Source organism: Macrotis lagotis, chromosome 3 (assembly GCF_037893015.1).
Source record: "Macrotis lagotis isolate mMagLag1 chromosome 3, bilby.v1.9.chrom.fasta, whole genome shotgun sequence".
Taxonomy (NCBI): domain Eukaryota; kingdom Metazoa; phylum Chordata; class Mammalia; order Peramelemorphia; family Peramelidae; genus Macrotis; species Macrotis lagotis.
This window is the reverse complement of record NC_133660.1, coordinates 269069920-269093616: the sequence shown is the minus strand read 5'-3', so window position 1 is coordinate 269093616 and position 23697 is coordinate 269069920.

Below are 23697 nucleotides of genomic sequence, written 5' to 3'. Positions count from 1 at the left end.
TTTATTAATTCTTTACAATCTGTTAGTGACTGTGCTAAACATTAGATACAAAAAAAGGGAAAAGCATCATCCAAGCCATCCAGTAGCTCACATTTTAAGTATGCAAACAACCAGGTCAATGCAAGCTATATGGAAGGTAAATTGGAGGTTGTCTCAGAAGAAAGGTACTAGCAGTATGTGGGCCTGGGAAAGGCCTTTTGTAGAAGGCAGAATTTGATCTGAGTCTTGAAAGAAATCCAGGAAGCCAGGAAAGAGAGATGAAAAGGGAGACCATTTCAATATTGGGACCAACTGGTGAAAAATTATGGCATCAGGATATAGTGTTCTGTTTGAGGAATGACAAGAAGACCAATGTCAAGAGACTAAGGTCACTTTTCTCCCAAATTATGCTTCCCAATAGACATACTCAGTCAGGAATAGATATCATGGGGTCTTCATCTTTCTCCTGCCGTAGATCAGCGGTTCAATCAACCAATCTTATTAAGAACTTACTTTGTGTCAGATACTACGTTAAACTCTAGAGAGCAAGAAAGGCAAAGCACTGTCCTGCCCTACATTCTTTTTGCTGAATAAGTTTTCGTTGATATGTTTTGCTTCTTATGTTATCATAGTTATCTTAAGTTTCCCTCCCCTTCTCAGAGTGCCATCTTATATGACAGTAATATTTTTTTTTTAGGTTTTTGCAAGGCAAATGGGGTTAAGTGGCTTGCCCAAGGCCACACAGCTAGGTCATTATTAAGTGTCTGAGACCAGATTTGCACCCAGGTACTCCTGACTCCAGGGCCAGTGCTTTACCCACTATGCCACCTAGCTGCCCTGACAGTAATACTTTTTTTGGAGAGGAAAAAATAATCAGCCTAACTGACTGATATATTGAAAAGATCCAAAATCATGAGCAATGAATAATATCTTGGGCCACCCACCTCCCCAAAGGGATGGGTTAGGAGTTTACATTCTTGTAAATAACTAAGACCAAATGAGAAAAGACTTGGACTTTCCCTCCACCTTCAGCTCCAATTTCTTTAATTAAGATCTCCAGGGGTTGTTGTGGTTACTTTGTGGTTGTTGTTCCCCAAATCTCCATTTGTCTTCTTAGGAGAGATGATGGGTAGAATAGCAAAAAGAGTCAGAAGTACTTGGAGAACCTGAGTTTAATTCTATTTAATTAAACAAACTTTTAAAAATGACAGTGATATGCAGATTTGAACTGACTATCCACAAAAGAAAGATCAAATAGATATAGAAGGTCTACTAATCTTTTTTTAAAGAAGTTTTTAAAAATTTTATTTATTTAAGGCAATGGGGTTAAATGATTTGCCCAAGATCACACAGCTAGGCAATTATTAAGTGTCTGAGGCCAGATTTGGACTCAGATATTCCTGACTCCAAGGCCAGTGCTCTATCCATTGCACCACCTAGCTGCCCTTAGGTCTCCTAGTCTTCAGAAAGACCTTTAGTGACTCCAAGCTTTTCCTTGAATCATCAGTCTATTTGATAAAATTCCATATCTTACCAACATTACATGGCTGCAAGACACAGATCTCAACAATCCTTAAAGGATTTAAAAAATGATCATGCAGAGGAAAACAAAGACACATGGTGGATGTGAACATTGAACCCACAAGAAACTTCAAAGAGGAATTGGAATAAAAGATGTTATCAGATAAATGGATGATAAAAAGTAGAGATGGGCCAGCCATACATCAAGAGTGTGACATAGTGGGTAGACAGCCCAAGATCCCATCTGATGTTAGGAAAAGTTTAGGAAGACCCTGAGTACGTTGGCTGGGCTTCCTTGGTGAACTCATGGAGGAGTCTAGATAAGGGCTCTGTTCAATGATCAGTCATTCCAATGAGTAGAGTGTGAATCGTACCCCTGGAAAGCATCTAAAATCGATGAGATCACAGACACATCAGAGCATTTGAGTCTTATGTACACAATCACTGTCTTTGATATCAGGGATAAAAAGATACAACCCAGAGGCTGCTCACAATTGGGAAAAACCCCAACTTTTTTTTTTATTATAGCCTCCACAGCCATTGACAAACATAAATATTCCCATTGACAAAGAACAGAAAAAGAGACTTGTGTGTGAAACCATGAATCTTTATTACTAACAGCTTTGTTTTTGAAAAGTATGTAATACATTTAATATGGCATTACAAACATGGTTCTGCTTGTTTGTATCCCCTTCCAGACATCCTTCTGCTCTCTTTAATATTGTGTCTGGCACATAGTAGGCACTTGATAAATGCTTACTGAATGCATGTATTTTAAAAATATTTCATTGATGAAGATGCTTAGAATTTAATGGAGACAGGACAGCTAGGTGCCACAGTGGATAGAGCACCAGACCTTGAGTGAGGACCTGAGTTCGAATCCAGCCTCAGACACTTAATTACCTGGTTGTGTTGGGTAAGTCACTAAACTTGTTGGGAATTTGATCTTGGGCAAGTCACTTAACCCCATTGCCTTGCAAAAACAAAAAAAAAAACAAAAACAGAATTTAATGGAGGCAGCTAGGTGGTACAATGGATAGAGGGTTAGAACTGGAGACAGGGAGACTAAAATTTGACTTTAGACACTCACCAGCTATATGACCTTGGGTGAGTCACTTAATCCAGTTTGCCTCAGTTTCCTCATGTGTAAAATGAGCTGGGGAAGGAAATGGCAAATTGCTCCAGTACCATTGCAAAAAAAAATCCCATATGGGGTCAACAGAGTCAAAAACAACATCAGCAGCAAATTAATAGAATTCTAGTGTCCATTTTTACATTCCCTACTTGAGTGACCCAGGGAAGTCACTTCCTTGTGAATCTTACTTTTCTCATCCATAAAATGGTAACAGTCATACATGTACTATTTCTATAGGATAGTTTTAAGGAATATAAAAGATGTTTGTTATAATGTCTAATGAACATGTGATGAATTTTGGAGTTAGGAAGGATTGAATTTAAAAAATGCTATAGATATTTGTTAGCAAGTCACTTCAATTTCCTAACTTGGTTTCTTCCTATATTAGTCAATCAGGCAATAAATGCTTATTAAATTCCTACCATTTGTCAGACTACTATTCCAGGCTTTGGGAATAGAAATAAAGGCAAAAGGCAGTCCCAGTTCCATATTTGAAGATCCAGTGGCCTCCTGGCATCTCCTCACAAAGGACACTCCATTCTCAACCCTCTGTGTTTTCATCAAATATCTCCTCCTCATTTCTTCCTCCTGGTTTTCTTCAAGTTTCAATATGAACCATCTTTTCACAGTCTTTCTTAATCCTGGTGCCACTCTTCTAAGAATATTCCCAATTTGTCCAGTTTTTATCTTGTTTGTTCATACTCATCTGGATGATGTTTCCTCCATGAAATCATGAACTTCTTTTCAAATTAAATTTTTTATTTATTTAAGGCAATGGGGTTAAGAGACTTGCCCAAGGTCACACAGCTAGTTAATTATTAAATGTCTGAGACTGAATTTGAACTGAGGTCCTCTTATTTCCAGGGCTAGTGCTCTAGCCATCTAGCTGCCCCAATTATGAACTTTTTAAAAGCAGGGGCTATTTATTGCCTTCCTTGTACCCCCCACCCCAGAACTTAGCAAAGTGGTCAAGAGATGCTTACTGGATGATGAACAAACTCTCTCAGCATCAGCCTTGCAAACTGAAAAATGGGGATAAGGTTAGCATCCTCATCTTTAGGCAGTTGTGAGGATCAAATGAGGTAATGGCTCTAAAGTTCCTTACAAATCTTAAGGCACTCTGTAACTGAGAGTTATTATTATCATTATTTTCAAAGCAAGATTTAAAATCTTTCTTCAGGATATCCAGCGCAAAGTGGAATATTTGTTCTCTGATCTTCCATCAGCTCTCCAGTTCCTGTTGGCTCCCAGAAGTGAGGCCCTGCTGTGATTTATGTTGCTGACAGAGTACCTAACCAATTGAGGACATGAAAGCATAGCAGACTTCACCTTGGGATAAATCCATTATGGGCCCAGGTCTTTGGAGTGGGGCATGTGGTTGTGATGACAGCTTACTGTCTGAGACAGATTCATCCCTTGATACTGGGGGCTGATGCAGCTTCAGATCTTCTGGTAGTGGCTGATTTTCCTTAGACAGCAAAGGGCTACCAACAACCAAAGAGTGGGCAGGGTTTAAGGGAAGTCTGATGAACATTGTGTGCTATGAGCAAGTCATATTTCAAAGAGGCTTAGACTGTGTCCAGTTCAATGCAAAGAGGCAGAAAGGGAAGGAAATCATGGCATGTCAAGAGGAAGTTCCAATTCCACTCATCTCTCAACCTCCTTTGGATAATGAAGGTTGATGGGATCATAGGTTGAGAGCAAAGAAGGAGATTAGAGATCACTGAATCTAATCCCCTCATTTCAATATGAGGAAACTGAGGCTGAGGAAAGTCAAGTGACTTGCCCAAAATCACGTGTAAATCATGTGTGGAGAAGACAGGATTAGAACCTAGTATTTTTTTTTTTTACTGAATGTTAGAATTTTGAAGTTGGAAGAGATCATATTCCCATGTTTTCTCATAAAGCAAATAAACAAATAAAAAATACACTTTAACCAATGATTTCACATGTGAAGGGAACTCCCAGGGTCAAAATTCCTTCCACCAAGTCAAATCATCATAAAGACATATATAAGGATATGTGTATTTTTCTACTTGGAGTCTTAGAGAATTGTTTCAGTGACAGGGAGGTAAAATGACTTGCCAAACACCACAGAACCAGTAACAGCAGAGTTAAGATTTGAATCCAGTTAGGGATGTGCAGAGACAACTCAAAGCAGGTCTCAAGAGCCAATGTTAAATTTTCAATATGAGTATTTATATATCAAAAATTGGGGCTTGATTGATCAATTTGTTAATAGTCTACATTTTTAAAAGTGATGGAGAAAATGCTAATAATAGACATTCAACTTAAAAGAGTGTCATGGGTACTTTTATTTTTGGTGAGCCATTTATTAAATATTTACCAGAACACCCCTGAAAGTAGTTCTTTTTTTTAGGTTTTTGCAAGGCAATGGGGTTAAGTGACTTGCCCAAGGCCACACAGCTAGGTAAATATTAAGTGTCTGAGGCCAGATTTGAATTCAGGTACTCCTGACTCCAGGAGTGGTGCTCTATCTACCGCACCACCTAGCCACCCTGTGAAAGCAGTTCTTTCTGACTCTGATGTCAGCCCTCTATTCCATACTTCATGCTAATTACTCCTATCTCCCTTCTTCTCTGCCTCTCTCTGCCTCTGTCTGTCTTTCTGTTTCTCTCTCTTCTCTCCCCCATCCCTCCTTGGAATGTGGGCACCATCTGTTAGTCTAGTCATTCCTCTTCTCTTCCCACCATGCAGAACAAAATATCTAATCACTGCTCTCTAAAGATAGTCTCTTTATGGAATATATTCGATTGTTCTCCCCCCTCCCTTGACAGTAATATTCACTTTTCTTCTGAATGGGGGGAGGGAGATCTGAAAAAGTTCTAACCTTGCTTTGAGAAGTTTGTGCAGACTATTGTAAAGATCAAGATTCTCTCTCATTTAACCTAAATACCCCTAGCCAGGGTAGAATCTGCTGATTTAGACAAAGCATTTGGCCATAGATAGATAGATATAGATATAGAGAGATAGAGATAGAGATAGAGATGATAGAGAGAGATAGAATAGAGATAGAGAGAGATAGACATAGAGATAGAGAGAGATATAAATATAGATATAGATATAGATTAGATGTAGATATACAGATTCAGATACATATACAGATAGAATAGAGATAGATAGAGATAATAATAGAGATAGAGATAGAAATATAATAGAGATAGAGATAGAGAGCTAGACATAGAGCTAGACATAGAGATAGAGATAGATACAGATACAGACAGACAGAGATAGAGATAGACAGAGATAGAGATAGAATAGAGATAGAGATGATAGAGATAGACATAGAGATAGAGACAGAGATGCAGATACAGATAGATACAGATACAGATAGACACAGAGATACAGATAGAGATAGAATAGAGACAGACATAGACATAGAGATAGAGACAGAGACAAATACAGAGACAGAGATAGAGATAAAGATAGAACAGAGACAGAGATAGAGGTAGACATAGAGAGATAGAGCTAGACATAGAGATAGAGATACAGATACAGATAGACATAGAGATGATAGAGCTAGAGATAGAGATAGAATAGAGAGAGAGACATAGAAATAGACAGAGATAGAGATAGATATAGAGATAGAGATAAATATAGAGATAGAGATAGAGATATAGATAGATATAGTATAGATATAGATAGATTCTCTCTTCCTTAATCTGTCTGTTATTGTTCACCTTCCTTCTTTATTCCTCTTCACAAAAAATGAAGTACATAGCTAGGAACCACTGGGAGGGGTCCTTTATATAATTCAGTCAATACTAGAGGATGTGTTAACAACTTTAAGAACAAGAAAGCTTTAGAGTAAATGTGTCCATTCTTCCCCAAAGGAAGAATGTGGAGGAATATTATTCAAAAGCCCTAGTCAAATTTAGGGTCAAGTCCAGTAATGATCAGACTTACCTCTTGACTCCATATGTTCCTCCTGACTGAGGTGAGCAGAGATGACTTCAAGGCTCTTAGTGGTGGTTCAAACCTTATGCTTCCCTGCCCTTCATCTCTCATATTTTCTCAGTGTGCAATCAACTGATTCTAATTGAATGCTTAGCATCCTTTCAAAACCCACTACATATATATACTAGATAGATGATAGATATAGATATATGAAAATATAATGGATATATACATATCATGTCATGTCATGTCATGAAACATAATATAATATAATTAATATGATATGATATGATATATAATATAATGTAATATAATATAATATAATATGGGGCAGCCAGGTGGTGCAGTGAATAGAGCACTATCCTTGGAGTCAGAAGGATGGGTGTTTGAATCTAGCCTCAGATACTTGACACTTGGTAGCTGTGTGACTTTGGGTAAGTCACTTAACCCTGATTGCTTCTCCTCCAGGGTCATTCCCAGTCATCCTGATTCCTATCTGGCCACTGGACCCAGATGACTCTGGAGGACAAAGTGAGGCTGGTGACTTAGCACAGCATCCCCTCACTCAAATCTAATTCATGTGCCTTTCATGGCATCACCTCCCTGATGTCAGGGTCTTCTCAGAGAATGAAGGACAAAAAAAAATCACAATAAAGTATAATACAATACAATATACTAAATAAAACAAAATATAATGGAGTTCATATAAAAGTATATACTTGTATATATTACAAAGAGTGTATATAATATATTTAAATATACACACTTCTGTATAGTATACAATATACAGTGTATGTGCCTGTATACATGAGACCCACATGCACATATAGAGTATGAGCTCTTTGAGGATGGGCTTATCTTTTGTCTCTTTTTTATGTCCTCAATGCTTAGTACAGTTAATAAATGGTTATTTTTTATTATTGCTTGTTTATTAATTGATTTTGTTTATTAATTGATATTAATTGTTATCAATAGATGCTCTCAAGATGAGAAAAAGCAACTGTGGATCCTAAACTACATATTTTAGAAATTCTTGTATATAGGTGCTAAAACTGTTCTCTGTTCATAAATATTTGTCTCCAAATGTTTATATACATATAATACATACATATATATGTATACATACATATATATGTATGTATAACATAGATTACAAAATCCAGTTAGATAAGCTGAGTTGGTCCCTTAGGTAAATACTGTAAATGGAAAATGAATTGGGGACATTACATATTGAATTCTTTCTCTTTTTTTAATTTTTGCAAAGCAATAGGGTTAAGTGACTCATCCAAGGTCATACAGCTAGTGTCTGAGATCGGATTTGTATTCAGATCCTCCTGACTCCAGGGCTGGTTCTCCATCCACTGTGCTACCTAGCTGTTCCTTATGTAGTGATTTCAATAATCCTGAGCTATTATCTGACCACAAATGTTCAAAAACTCACCAATTTTCCTCTTCTGATACAACATGACTGTGAAGTATGAATTATCATGATATCAAAAGAATCAAAATTAGGATGTTTGCTTAGTATAAATAGATTGAAGCATGATAACTGTGATGAGAAACAACCATCAATACATATATGACTTTTGGTCCAGTCATGCAGTAAGAGTGAAGGTTAGCAGTTGGTCAGTCTGGGAACTTTATTGGTACCCATTCAACATTAAAAGACCCCATGGTAAGATTTCAGCACCCTGGATAGATCCACTGCGGAAGGATTTATGGGGAACTATTGACAGTAATTACATAGGGTGAGAAGGAACTTGCCTTCTCACCATAGGGTGAGAACCTATCCAGGTCATAGTTTGCACTAGGATACCTCCAGCACCTAACATGACACTGGACAAACATAGAATAGGTACTTAATGACTTGCATCAAAGGATTTACAATGTGCAAAAGCATTTATATACGTCATCATTCTTAATGAAGCTTAACTTTGCTAAAGCAATAGATGAAAGGAGACCAAGAGTACCCAGGAACAATCTTTTTTTTTTCTTTTTTTTAGGTTTTTGCAAGGCAAATGGGGTTAAGTGGATTGCCCAAGGCCACACAGCTAGGTAATTATTAAGTGTCTGAGGCTGGATTTGAACTCAGGTACTCCTGACTCCAAGGCCGGTGCTCTATCCACTGCTCCACCTAGCCACCCCTCAGGAACAATCTTAATTTGATTTCCATGACAAGATGTGTCAGTCAAGGACAGTAGTGATTTAGAACATATATTCATTGATGGGCAATTAGGTGGTACAGTGGATAGTCAAATAGTGGATACTCTCTCTCTCTCTCTCTCTGTGTGTGTGTATATATATATATATATATGAATAATGGATAATGGATACTCAGATCCAATTCATGGACCATTTTTGGATTCTTTGTTTTCCTCTTTTCTAGTTAATCTACAGAATTTTGGGAATGACCTGGCTAAATCGATGTTCTGTGCACTTATTTTTTTCTCCCCTACTACTCTTGTCTTTCCAGATAATACTGCTCAAAGTATCTTACCTTTTCTGAAACATCTTGCCAATGAATATGAAGAAGACCATGGCATCAGGGAGGTGATTCTATGACAAGTACATGAATTGCTTCTGAGCTAGGTGATGCAATGGCTAGAGCACTGGCTTTGGAGTCAGGAGGACAGGAGTTCAAATTTGACCTTAGACACTTGACACTTGAAAACTGTGTGACCTTGGGCAAGTCTCTAAACTCTGATTACCTCATATTCAGGACCATCTCTAGTCATCCTGTTTCATATCTGTCTACTGTTGGCTCTGGAGGAGAAAGTGAGGCTGGTGACTTAGCACAGCACCCACTCACACAAATCCATTTCATGCACTTGTCATGGCATCACCTCTCTGATGTCATGGTCTTCTTTGATAATGAGGGAAAACATTATAATTGTGTAATTAGTACTTGATAGAGCAGGATTAAACTGGTGGGTATAAGAAAAGGGTCACCCTCCCCATTAAGTTTAATCAGGGAATCTGCTTTCTTTCTGAACCTGAAGAGATATTTTAGGGATGGCTATTAGATAGAATGCTAGACCTCATCCTGCTTTTCCTCATCCTCATCTTCTTCAACTTTAAATACTATAGACATGTGATTCACTGAACTCTAAAGCACAAATTAGTTTGTGGCTGAAACTGGTCTGGAACTTAGGGTCCCTGGAATTCAGGTCCCAGGACTCTGTGGCACACAGAGCCAGCCAGAAAGCTGAAGCAATGAAGCCTGGCCCTCCCCCCTTCTCAGGAACCCAAGAGGAACTCAAAAGGCTCTGACATTAGAAAATCAGGGTTCCAGCCTCCTCTGGTACTTCTCTGGTTCTCTTCAACTCACTATGTAGTCTTTTCTGTGACCTGACTCTCCCCCCTGGTTCCCCATTAATTCCCTTTCAAAAGTCTTCTGGGTCATGGCCTATTAGAACCTCTAAATCAACTTTAATTATGTTATTTCCGTGCAAGATGAGGGATCTGTTATAGGCACATCTGTTCAGGCAGCTGTTAGTTGGGGAGGGGAGTTAAGAAACTATTAAACCCTCTTTAAAGGACCATAAAATTTAACACACAATGAGAAGTCTGTACAAATAGTATTCCTCTATTAAAAGTTACTGTTTGGCTTGCCTTTATTTAGAAAAGGAAAAATTTTTGATGACTTATGGCTCCTTGCTCCCTTCCTCTCCAGCTTCATTTCTCCTTTTCCCTTGGAATTGTGATCCCTAGACAAATCTATAGGTAGACTCAGGAATTGGAAAAGCTCCTCCCCCCATCCCCAACACCCTCTCCCCTCAGCATGGCTAGAGGAAAGGGAGTCAGAGCAAGAATGTTTGGGCAGCAACTCAATGATGACATTGTTTCTTTGTATATCTCTTTTATGGAACTAGTCATTTTCTTGTTGCCCCATTGGAAGGCAAGTTCCTTAAGGACGGGGACTATTTTATCTCTCTTTTTTAAATATCTCTAGCATTTTGCAAGGTGTGTGACAGATGGTGAGTTCTTAATCAGTGCATTTTGACTACCTGACTAACTCTATGCCCAGCTCCTCTTTGGAAGGGTCTTCATTTGCTCTCTTTGGCTGGTTGGCTAGTGTCCTGGAGGAACAAAGGTCACTTCCATGAATGAGCAAAGAAATGGAAAAACCATAGAGTGAACCACAGAATGTAGAACACACTTAGAAACTTAGGACTAGAAGGGATTTAGAACCAAGAATTCAAGAACACAAGTGGACCCTAGAATGTAGAACATAGAATATAGATGAAAAAATGGTAGTGCTAGTAGTAGGGACCCGAGGTCACATAAAATGGAATGTCAGGACTGGAAGAAACACAGAACATAGAATGTTTGAGATCACAAGGATATGAAATCATAAAATCAGATTCTAGTCAGCCATTTTTCCAAGACCTAGTCTGTACAAGATACCATGATGGACCCTGAAAATATAAAGACAAAATTAGAAATATCCTTTTTTTCCCCAAAGAGTTTGATGTCCTACATGAGGAACAAAACACAAGATCTCAGGAATTAGGGCTGGTAGGGACTCTAGATATTGCTTAGTTAAACTGACTCCTTTTCTAGATGAGGAGGTGGGAACTAGAGAGAACTCTTGGAATGAGATCCAATATTAGTGGCTGAGCATGAAACCCATATTCCCTGGGTCAATCTCCCATGCCCTCTTCTATATCGGGTAGATAGGGCCAGACTCTTGAGATGATCACCTTGTCCCAGCTTCATCTCATTCAATAACTTTTTTTTGGAACCTCTGGACATAGGAATCACTTGTGTCCTTGAAATCACAATATTTGCATTCCTTGGTTTGGCATTCAAGACCTAACAATCTGATTCCAATCAAATTCTTCAGTCATATTTCTCATTACTCTCCCTTAGGTAATCAATGCTCCATTAAACAGGACAAATCTTAGCAACCAGAGAACATCCAGCACTTTCCAAGATCTTTACTTTACTTCCTTCCTCCTTTTCTTCTTTCCTTCTTTCCTTCCTTCCTACCTTCTTTCCTTCCTTCCTTCCTTCCTTCCTTCCTTCCTTCCTTCCTTCCTTCCTTCCTTCCTTCCTTCCTTCCTTCCTTCTTTCCTACCTTCTTTCCCTTTTCTTTCTTCCTTCTTTACCTCTTCCCTCTCTTCCCTTCTTTTCTCCTTCTTTTCATTTCTTCCTCCCTCCCTCCCTCTCTCCCCTCCCCTCCCTCCCTCCCTCCCTTCCTTCCTTCCTTCCTTCCTTCCTTCCTTCCCTTCCTTCCTTCCTTCCTTTCCTACCTTCTTTCCTTTCTTTCTTCCTTCTTTACCTCTTCCCTCTCTTCCTTCTTTTCTCCTTCTTTCATTTCTTCCTCCCTCCCTCCCTCTCTCCCTCCCTCCCTCCCTCCCTCCCTTCCTTCCTTCCTTCCTTCCTTCCTTCCTTCCTTCCTTCCTTCCTTCCTTCCTTCCTACCTTCTTTCCTTTCTTACTTCCTTCTTTACCTCTTCCCTCTCTTCCTTCTTTTCTCCTTTCTTTTCTTCCTTTCTTCCTTCCTTCCCCCCTTCCTACATCCCTCTCCTTCCTTATTCCCCTTCTTCCTTCCTTCTTTCTTTCTTTTCTTTCTTCTTTTCTTCCTTCTTTCCTTTCTTTCTTCCTTTTCTCCCTCCACCCCTACATTTCTTTATATCCTGCAGTACTTAGCACAGTATTTGTCACATCATAGGCACTCACTAAATATTGATTGACAAATCAGCTCCTTCTCTACATATCTTTAAGAATTGTCTAGAGAAGACTGAGAGGCAAAATAACATGCCCAGGGTCATATAGCTAATGAGAAAAGACTTGAAGCCAGATCTTCCTGGCTTTACTAAAGTGTCTTATTCAACTTTGCACACTAGATTTGGAGTCCTAAATGTTAGAAAGCCTAGATTCGAGTCCCAACTCTGTTTTTTAGTAACCATATGACTTTGTACTGGCAACTCTTGGCTGCAGTTTTCTCCTTTATAAGGAGGTTGGACTAGCTGGTGTCTAAGGTCCTTTCAGTTAGGCACAGCTAGGTTACTCAGAGGCGCCGAGAGTTCAAACTCAACCTCAGACACTAGTCTTGCGATCCCAGATAAGTCACTTAACCTCTATCTACCTTAGTTTCTTTATCAAGAAAATGGGAGTCCCAGGGTTGTTTGTGAGACTCACATGAGACAGCTTTTGTAAAGCAAAATCTTATTATTCTATACAAATGATTGATATTGCTATTATTAGTCCAGTTCTATCATTCTCGAAATAGTTTTGTGTGTCTTATTCTCTAGCACAGGACCTAGAACAAGGAAGCTTATTACATAGTTGTGGAATGAATGTGGCTGAATATCCCAGGCTTATCTGGCCTGACTCTCCGGCATCAGAATAATCCTCTCTAGGAAACTGACTTTCTTCTTTTCATCAGTTCATAAATTGTGAGTTAGAAAATCCAGATTCTTTGACTTGGTGTTTAAAGCCTTTTGTGGGCTGCCGCAGGCTCCCTCTCCTGGTTTATTACCCTTCGCCGCCTTCACACACTATACAATCTTACCAGGCTGGTTTGCTTCCTGCTTCTCATGCTCAATGTTCCATCTCTTGCCATCCCAACTTTGTACAGTCAGTCTCACATGTCTGCAACAGACCCCCTCTTGCCTCCATTTCTTAGAATCTCTGGCAACTTTCCAGTTCTAACCTGAGTGCCACTTACTACTGCCTAAAGCCTAGGTCTGATCCAACTGATCATTGCTTTGCAGAAGTGCTCACTATTACCTCTAGAATAAAATATAAATTGCTCTTTTTTTCCTCATTTAGTTCCTCTAACAATTTGGCTCCATCTTATCTTTCCAAACTGCTAGCTTAGTGTTCTCTTTCATATACATACTCTTTATCGGGGGGGGGGGGGGACCCTGATTGACCTGCTGTTTCCTTTTCATGGTATTTAGTTTCATATCTCTCTATTTTTGTCAAGGTAGACTGTCCTCCACACCTGGATAGCTCTCTTTCTCCTTAGCTCCATCTTGTAGATCCTCTGGCTTTTGCTTAGGTAGACTGTCCTCCACACCTGGACAGCTTTCTTTCCTTACCTCCATCTTGTACAACCTCTAGCTTCTTCAAAGCACAGTTCAGGTGGCACTTCTGGCAAGAGCACTTTCTTGATTTTTCCATTTGTTAATCTCCTCTCAATGGTTTGTATTTACTCTGTCTTTTTCATCTCCAGTTGTCCTGATTTCAATCTGGTCACTGGATCCAGATGGCTCCAGAGGAGAGGGTAAGATTGGTAGCTTTGCATAACCCTCCCTTACTTATATCCAATTTCATGAGCATGTCATGGCATCACCTCCATGATATCATGATTCTCTTAGAGAACCATAGGACAAACACCATCAACAACATTTACCATGAATACATTATATATAATTAACTGTAGATTTTTTTTTTGGCAAGGCAGTGAGGTTAAGTGGCTTGCTCAAGGTCAAACAGCTAGGTAATTATTAAGTGTCTGAGGTCAGATTTGAACTCAGGTCCTCCTGACTCCAGGGCCAGTGCTCTATCCATTGTACCACCTAGCTACCCCTTAGCTGTAGATTTTAAAAGAAATTTCTTCTAGTAGTAATTAAGGTCCATTGATTATATTTTGTTTTTGTTTTAATCTCTATATCCCTAGCACTTAATAGACATTATTTACACACTCTCAACACAGAAAACAAGTCTTTTGTATTTCAAACTTATCAAAGTAAGATTGTTGGACACTCTGGCCAGCACCAAAATCTCAAAACATAGAAACATTTTCCCACCTCTCCAGGCTAGTAGAGAGATGTAAAAACATCCTATTGATGAGTAAATACACATATACACACACATCAATCAAGACCAATCAATAGAAATATAAACCATAGGCAACAGAAATATAAACCATAGGTAATTTGAAAGACAAAATCCAAATTTCCCTATCCCAGAAAAATAATCTTCTTTCCCTCTTTTCTTAATTGTAATTCTAATTGTAAACTTCCCAATTAATAACCTATTGAAAAACACAGTCATTGCCCAACCCCGACCTCCTCCCCAAACCAGGAAGAAGGCATGGGGGTCCCTTGATTTCTAAAATAAGTTTTTTGAGACATGGCTTTGAATTTTGAAGTTCCCAAAAGAAAGCTTTCCCTTCTCCCTTCCCTCTCCCTCTTCAGGGGGTGGGACTGGCAGAGAATGAAAGAAAGCCTTTGAAATGACTTGAGATGTTGACAGTACAATTTGGAGTTGTTGCATTTTGTAAACAGTAGACGACAACACTATGGAGAGTAAAATTCTTTGTTGGGTCAGGGTCCTAAGCAGAGTCATCAGTCACCTAATTTTTCTAGACCTCAGTTTCCATGGAAGTATAGACTCTCCATTCGACAAGGGTCTAGCTATTCAAGGGGCTCTGGGGGTAATATAAAAAGAAAATAATTGCTGCTCTCCAAGAGTTTATATTCTACTGGGGGAGAGCACAGCAGATAAACAAAGTCACAATATTATGTGAAAAGGGAGAGAACTATAACAACTAGGAGATCAATTCAATTAGATAAAAGAATTTTTTAAGATTTCTAAGCTCTGAAATAGGTAAAGTTAAACGTTTTTCCTTTTAGTTTGAATTTTGAATGATTGCTTTGAAAGGATTTTTGTTGGAAAAAGATAACAATTTGTAATCTTTGCAAGTTGGGGATAAAATATATTTCAAGAAATTTAGGAATATTGGTTTTTACCATTGACATTTGTTTATTTTTGAACTTTTGTTTGCAATTTATGTGGCATTCATTATGTAATAATTTTGTTTCAAAAAAAGACAAGAAAGGGGACATGTTAGGGACTGCTGTGTGTGGGAGCACTGTAAATTATCTTCACCTGGTGTCCTTGAGCACCAGAGCCTTATCTTACTAAGTGCCATGGGAGAGGGAGTGGATTAGAGACTGGGAAGGTATTAAAGCACCGGTTATTTGGTTCAATAAAAGGAGACCTTGGTGTACAAAGTGAGAACTTGTCTTCCTTATCACCCACCCCTCCAAGGCTTGCCTGGGGAAAGGCTAAGGGAGTCCAGAAAGGGACTCACCAATCTTCCAAGATCATACAGAGAGAACTAGGAAAGCTTCCATTCGAACTCAAGTCCTGTGTGATTACAGAGGGAGTCCTCTTTCCACTGGATCATGCATTCTGCTTGGTGTTCCATTTCTTTGCCCCAAGATCCTTGCCTGGCAAACAAAGTTAGAGGAGATAGCAAAGCAACAGAATAGGGCTGGGGTGGCATCAGTGGCACATCTGGAAGCAAGGGTTGGCATGGTGCCTGAGGTGGATAAGGCTTTCTTTTCAGGAAATGAAAATTCTGAAGGCAATAAGCTTCAGGAATTCAGTTTTTGCTACTGCTTTATGAGGTGTTAGGCACTCATCTTTTGGAGAGGGTTTCCTTCTCCAACCCAACTTCCATTGCATCACTTGGCATCAGCTCTTGGTCTCTGTTTCACATTTCAGTAATTAAAGGAATTCAGATGAAGAGGAAAATGGCAAAACTAATTGTGGTACATGAATTTGATGGAATGGACAAAACTATATAATAAAAATACTGAATATGAAGAAGGCACAGAAACTTGGGAAGATTTACTTGAATTTCATATTTTTTAGTCTCTGTTTCACATTTTGGTGATTAAAGCAATTCAGATGAAGAGGGCTAAGACCCAGAGAAGGATAGAAAATCCATTTTCATCAACTCATAGGTTCAGTCAAAACCCAGGATGCCTCCTTTCCTGCCTATTTTAAGTTGACCTACATACAAAGCACCTGACCCTTCCCCTGCTTCTCTCACTCAGTCAATACATCAATCCATCAATATATATTTATTCAGCATTTGCTATGTTGAAGGAGCCATTTAGGCATTAATGTTACAAGAATTCCCTAATTTCAAGGCATTTAAATATTAAGAGATACAATAAATATGGTCACAAATATAAAGTATAAATATAAAATCAACAATTGCAAATATGTATTTCGCTTGTTTCAGTTGTGTCTAACTATTCATGACCCCATTTGGGGTTTCCTTGACAAAGATACTGGAGTGCTTTGCCATTTCTTTCTTCAGCTCATTTGATAGATGAGGAAACGAGGCAAAGAAGCTTAAATAACTTGCCCAGGGTCACACAACCTAGTACATGTCTGAGGCTGGATTTGAACTCATGAAGATGAGCTTTTCTGTATCCAGGTCTGATGCTCTGTTCACTTAGAGCAGCCATTTAACTCTTCCACAAATATGTGTATATATATATATATATATATATATATATATATATATATACACATACATACATATAATCTCTCTGTGCCCCTGTCTCTGTCTCTCTCTCTCTCCTCTGTTTCTGTCTCTGTCTCTCCTCTGTCTCTGTCTCTCTGACTCTGTCTCTGTGTCTCTGTGTCTGTTTCTGTGTCTGTGTCTCTGTCTGTCTGTCTGTCTGTCTGTCTTTAATTCTGTATTATGGGAGAAAGGTCACTCTCAGAGAAAGGTTACAAACAGGAAATTGCAATTAACTCTGACCCTGATAGGATGGTGAGACTCAGTAGTTCCCTCTCAAAGATACAGGAGAAAAGGGGCGGCTGGGTGGTGCAGTGTATAGAGTCAGGAGTCCCTAGAGTCAGGAGTCCCTGAGTTCAAATCCGGCCTCAGACACTTAATAATTACCTGTGTGGCCTTGGGCAAGGCACTTAACCCCATTTGCCTTGCAAAAAAAAAACCTTAAAAAAATTAAAAAAAAGATACAGGAGAAAAGAGTTTCTCAATAAGGATGAGGAAAGGTCAACTCAAAAGGTAAGGAAAGCAACACAGACCTAAGTGCTGGGGAATGAAGATTATAGAATCCAAGGACTTTGATTTGAATCCCAGCTTTGTTCTTGAGTTCCTGGATGACCATTAGTTCAACTTTGCTTTCTACTACTTACTAGCTGAGTGTCTCATTGGACAAGTCATTTGACTTCTGTCTGCCTCAGTTTCCCCATCTGTAAAATAGAAACAACAGTAGCACTCATCCCTGGGGTTGTTAGGAGGATATAATAAGATAGTTGTAAAGTGTTTCGGTCAGTTCCTAGCTCCTGTTCCTAAATGGGTAGTAAGACCCCTTTAAAGACACAGGGGAGAAGACAGTTTTTCAATAAGGACAAAGAAGCATAAGAGATAGGAAAAAAGGTAATTAAAGTAAGGGATTTTACAGTGTACATAGTAGACACTCAGTTGATATTTGTTTCTGTGTTTCCTTCCCTGTGCTGTAGCCATAATGTTATATTGCATTTTGAACTATCTGAAATGGAAATTCTATGGTAAGGGGTTGCAATCTGCCTTTGTGTAGGAAGTCACCATGCCAGTGAGATTATCTATCCATCAGGATATCAAAGAAGCATCACATTTTAGAGCTGTTAAGGGTCCTTAGAGATTGGTCCAACCTTTTCATTTTACACATAAGAAAACTGAGCTCAAAGAATTTTTTGTCCAAGTTTAGACAGTTACTTAGAGTCCGTTTCCCCCTCCTCAGTTTCCCTGCTTCTGTTTCCTTCTGTCTCCAATTCTCCACCCAGCTGCCAAAATAATATCCCTGGATTCCAGGTCTGGCTGTTTCAATACCCTCTTCAAGAATTTTCAGTGACTCCCTAGAACCCCTAAGACAAAATACAGACTGCTCAGCCTGGTGTTTAATTCGCCTGTTATCTGATCCCAGCCTAGCATTCAGCCATTTCAGATGACACCCTCTTTTAAGAAATCCAATTCCACTGAGCTACTGCTTCTTTTCCAGACTCATCCTTCTATCCCCCATCAGCATTCTTTTGCTCAAACCATATCCTCTGCCTGGAATGCTCTGCCCTCTCACTTCTGTCTGTCTGATGGTTTTCCTGAGCTCTTAAACCTGCACTTTCTCTGGGGGAGTGTTTATAGGGACTTAAAAGAACTGATTCTTAGATTTTTCAGTGTGAGCATTTTATACCTTAGAAATGGGCAGATTCTATAAATAAGGGCATTGTTTGTGTGGTTTTGTTGATTTGAAGACTTAATAAAGTGATGGAGAAAATGTTAATAATGAGGGGACTGGCTGGTAAATAATTATCAACCCACCTCTAATTTTCCCATCAAATTCTATTGTGTTTACTGCCATATTCATACCTGTAGACTATAAACTCCTTGAGGTCCAGCTCTGAAATTTATAGTTATTGTCTTGCTTTATTTGGGAAGGTGGTGGGGGGGGTCTCTGTATCCTCAGCACCCGGGTTGTTGTAAGCACCTAATATTTTTGTTTGTTGTTGTCGAATTGAACTAAAGTTAGAGCAAGGACCCAAGCTCTAAGGTATTGAACTTGGAAAGCCCTTATCTCTGGACTCTATGACCTGGGCATGGGTCCATCCTTTCCCTTGAATTTCCTTTCTTCCCTCAACCCCCCTCTCCAGGGAATTGCTCTCTGGCCTCTGACTCACCCTGGTCACGTTAATTAGGGCCCAGGGAGCCTCCCACCCCAGAGCCCGACACTGGGGCAGACACATATGGTATTTGCCCCTGCTTGCCTCGCTGTCCACCTTGTCCTGTGCTGAAGGAAACAAGGTCTAATGAAACCCAGCTGTGTCCGGGGCTAGTGCTGCTCCAATTCGTTCTGCTCCATCATCAAAGGCCCCAGGAAGAGGGTGTCCAGCCTCATGGTCCACTGCTATTCATCTCTGATGACTCTGCTGTTGAAAGTTTGGTACATAGTAAGTGCCCAGTAATTTATTAATTTAGAACTTATTGGTAGAATGACTGACTGAAGGGGGAAGCTTACCTCCTCATCCTGCTCTGTTTGCCAAGGGTCTCCTTAGGAGATGCTCAGCACCTTTGGAATGAGAAGGTCAGACTAGAAGAGATCCGGGGTCCTTTCCATTCTAATAACCTAGGAGAGAACAGGGCAGAACCGGTGGAAAGAATGTTGATTTTGGAGTCAAGGATCCTGGGCTCAAATCCTGCCTCTGTTCTTTACACGTGACCTTGGAGAAGCCACTTGATCCCTAGAGCATGATTGCTTCAATGAAGTGATAGATAGGACTAGTTAGCCTTTAACATCCTCCCTCATTCTAAATTTGGGATCCCCTGATCCATGACTCCCAAAGAGTTCATTTATGTCTTTCCCTGACTCTGTTAACAGCGAACCCCAGTAACAGGTTAACAGAACTCCAGAGAGTAAGACTCTAGGATGCTTTGGAGGGAATTAGTGACTAAGCAACTTGTGAAAAACAGAAAAGAGTGAGGATAGAAGAGAACGTGTGTGTGTGTGTGTGTGTGTGTGTGTGTGTGTGTGTGTGTATGTGTGTGTGTGTGTGTGTGTGTGTGTGACAGCTTTTGGAGGAAGGAGGGTCAGTAATCTTATTTTTAAGTATCTCACATGGACAAAGCAAAGATATTACCTGTGACAAAAATAGATGTGGTAGTGATGAAAATTCTAGACTTTGTCAAGACATTTGGAAGTATCATTAAGTGTGAATTTTGGACCTCAGTTTCCTTACTTGTCAAGTGAGCATTTTAGATTCTGGAGTCCCTTTTAGCTCTGATTTTGCTCCAACTCTTCCTTTCTGTGTTTTGCCTAAGACACAGCATCACCTTCTAGATGAATCTTTTCCACTTTCTTCTCCATAAACAGGATATTTATTTTATATGTTACTGATATACACATTGTCTTAACAGAATGTAAGCTCTTTGAGGGCAGAGGATTCTTTTACTTCTGCATTTGTACCACCCCCCCCCCGTGCCTAATAGAGTTCCTGGCACTTATTAAGCACTTGAAAATTAATTAATTGATTGATCAATTCTGTCTTTAAAAGTCCCTTCTAGTTCTGATATTGTGCATTCTTCAGATCTCTTTAAACTTAGACATGTTTTGTTACATATTTTTTTTCAGATGACAAGTTGGAGAGGAAGGAACAGAGATAATATTCCTTCATCACTGCAAGTCTTAACCACCCAAACCTTCTAGGGCCTCAGTATTATAAATAATGACCCGGGGGCAGCTAGGTGGTGGGGTGGCTAGGTGACAGAGTGGATAGATCACCAGCCTTGGAGTCAGGAGTACCTGAGTTCAAATCTGGCCTCAGACACTTAATAATTACCTAGCTGTGTGACCTTGGGAAAGCCACTTAACCCCACTGCCTTGCAAAAACCTGAAAAAAAAATAATGACCCCCCCCACCGACATTTTTTTATTAATATTCTTGTGTTTTTACATCTCTGCTATAACAATACGAGTGGTGGACACCTATAACATCATTGTCTGCCAGTAAATAGTAGGTATTCTATTACAATTATAAATTTAGAGATGAAAGGGATTTAGAGGCCCTCCCAGTCAGCTCCTTCATTTGATGGATGAAGCAACTGAGACAGAGGTTAAGGGACTTGCCCAGGGTCTTACAGCTATAAGTGTCTGAGATCAGATCTGAACCTAGGTTTCCTGACTTAAAGTCCAGTGCTCTATGTACTACACCACCTGGCTGTCCATTTCTCTTCTAATGCTTCTTTGACTTTATCATATTTATTGTTTCTTATAGTATAGTTATATTTTATTGGGCACACAGATGACACAGTGGGTAGAGCACTGGCCCTGAAGTCAGAAGGACCTGAATTCAAATTTGACCTCAGATGCTCACTTAGCTCTGTGATCTTGGGCAAGTCACTTGCCTCATATCCTGAGTCATCTCCAAGTGTCTTGATTTATATCGGACCACTGAACCCAGATGACTCTGGAGAAGAAAGTGAGGATGGTGACTTAGCACAGCCCCCCTCACTCAAATCCAAATCATGTACTGGTATCACTTCCCTGAAGTCATGGTCTTCTCTGAAAACAAAGGACAAACATCATTTTATTTTATTCAGCTACTAACTTGCCACAGCCAACCAGCCCTCAGCAACTGCCATCCAGATGTGTCAGTATCAATGTTGAGGCAAGACATCAGCAAAAAGATTATGATTTGCCAAAAACTCAGGTGATGGTTAGCATTTTTTAGCAATAAAGTCTTTTAAATTAAGGTATATACGTTTATTTTTTCAGAAATGAAACTATTGCACACTTAATAGACCAGAGTGTGGTGTAAACATAAGTTTTATATGCACAGGGAAATTCAGATGGCTTGTTTTATTACAATATTCACTTTATTGCAATGGCCTGGAGCCACATGTGCGATATCTTCAAGATATACCTATATATTCCTCATAATAGGATCTCTGGACAAAAGGTTATATGGAACTTTTGGTCACTTCCTTAGCATAATTCCAATTTCCTTTCTATAATGGTTGGGCCAACTCATAGCTCCATCAATGGTGTATTTGTTGTGTTTATCTTTCCTTAACTTCCCTAACATCTGTCATCTTTGCTCATTTTCTGGGTGTTGTTCTTGATTTGCATTTCTCTTTTTATTAGTGATTTTGGGCAATGACACACTGGAGATACAATGACAAAAACTCCCAACAGTTCTTGCCCTTAAGAAGCATACATCCTATTGGATGTAACTTTAAAATTTTGGGCAGGAAGCACATGAATAATGAGAGGGAATCATTGAAGGTGGTTTCCAAGCTTTGAAGGAAGCTAAGTGGTTGAGGCCAACTCAATGTTCAACCAGTCAGCATAAACAAAATTGAATATACTGTTTTGCTAATTAGAAAACTGATCATGAACAAGGGTTACTGATGTAAACTAAAAATATCCTACCTAGGTTAGCAATACAGTATGACCAGCACTTACTTAGCATAGTGATGGACAAACAGTAGGTGCCTAATACATGTTTATTGATTGATTGATACAATGAAAAGCACACAATATGGATTCAGAAGACCCAGCCCCCAGTTCCAATTGTTCTCTTTGCTGCCTAGGTGATCTCAAAAAGTTCTTCCCCTCATTGGGTCTCTTTTGTCAACTGTAAAATGAAGAGAATATATGCCTGCTATGATTGTTTTAAGGACAAAATGAGAAAATAGTTGTGAAGTGTTTTGCAAGTCTTTAGTTATCATATAAATACTAGCTACTGTTGATGAACTGCCCTCTTCAAAATGGTCTTAGGAAGGAGGAAGGGAAGAAATTTTCATTAGGTGCCAGTACAGTATTGTGTTGGGTTTGGTTTTGGGGGTTGTTTGGGGGTTTGGGACAAATATTATCTCATTCGATCTTTACAACAATTCTGAGAATCATCCTTAACTTCATTTTTGAATTGAGGAAATAACAATATCATTGGTATAGCATCTACTATGTGCTAGGTACTTCCCAAATATCTCATTTTATCTTCACAATCACTCTGGGAGGTAGATATTATTATCTCATTCTTATAGTTGAGGAAACTGAGGCAGACAGAGGTCAAGTGACTTGCCTAAGGTTTCACAGCTAGTACTTTCTGGGGTCAGATTTGAGCTCAGATCTCCCTGACTCCAGGTCTAGTGCTCTATCCACTGTAATAGAGGTATTATCCTCCCCATTTTATAGATGAGCACATAGAAACTCAGGAAGTAACTTGTCCATAGCCACACAGGTAATAAGTACCAGAGTTAAGATATGTACCCAGGTCTTTTAACTCTAGAATTTCTTTTTCTATTATAAATAAGAGCCACCATTTAGGTAGCACTTTACAAATGCTGACTTGTTTTATCCTCAAGGCAACCCTGGGATATAAGCACTATTATTTTCTTCATTTAATGTATGAGGAAACTGAGGCAGAAAGAGGTTAAGAGACTAATCCAGTCTCACATAGCTTGCAAGTATCAGAAAAAGGTTTAGAACTGGGGTCTTAGAGATTCAAGCCTTACATTCTATCCCTTTCTCTGCCTAGATGCATTTCTTTGCCCCCACCCACTTCCATTCATCCAGTCATCCTGCCATCAAACATGCACCCATCTCAGAGGTGGTCATTTCTGAAAGTTGACTGGTACCTCTGAATTCAGGCAAGTTGGTAGTCATAGATTTATTTTATTTTTTTAGGGTTTTTACAAGGCAAATGAGGTTAAATGGCTTGCCCAAGGCCACACAGCTTGGTAATTATTAAGTATCCGAGTCCACATTTGAACCCCGGTACTCCTGACTCCAGGGCCGGTGCTTTATCCACCACGCCACCTAGCTGCCCTGTTAGTCATGGATTTAAATTGAAAAAGACCCGAGAGATTTTCAAATACAATCATCTT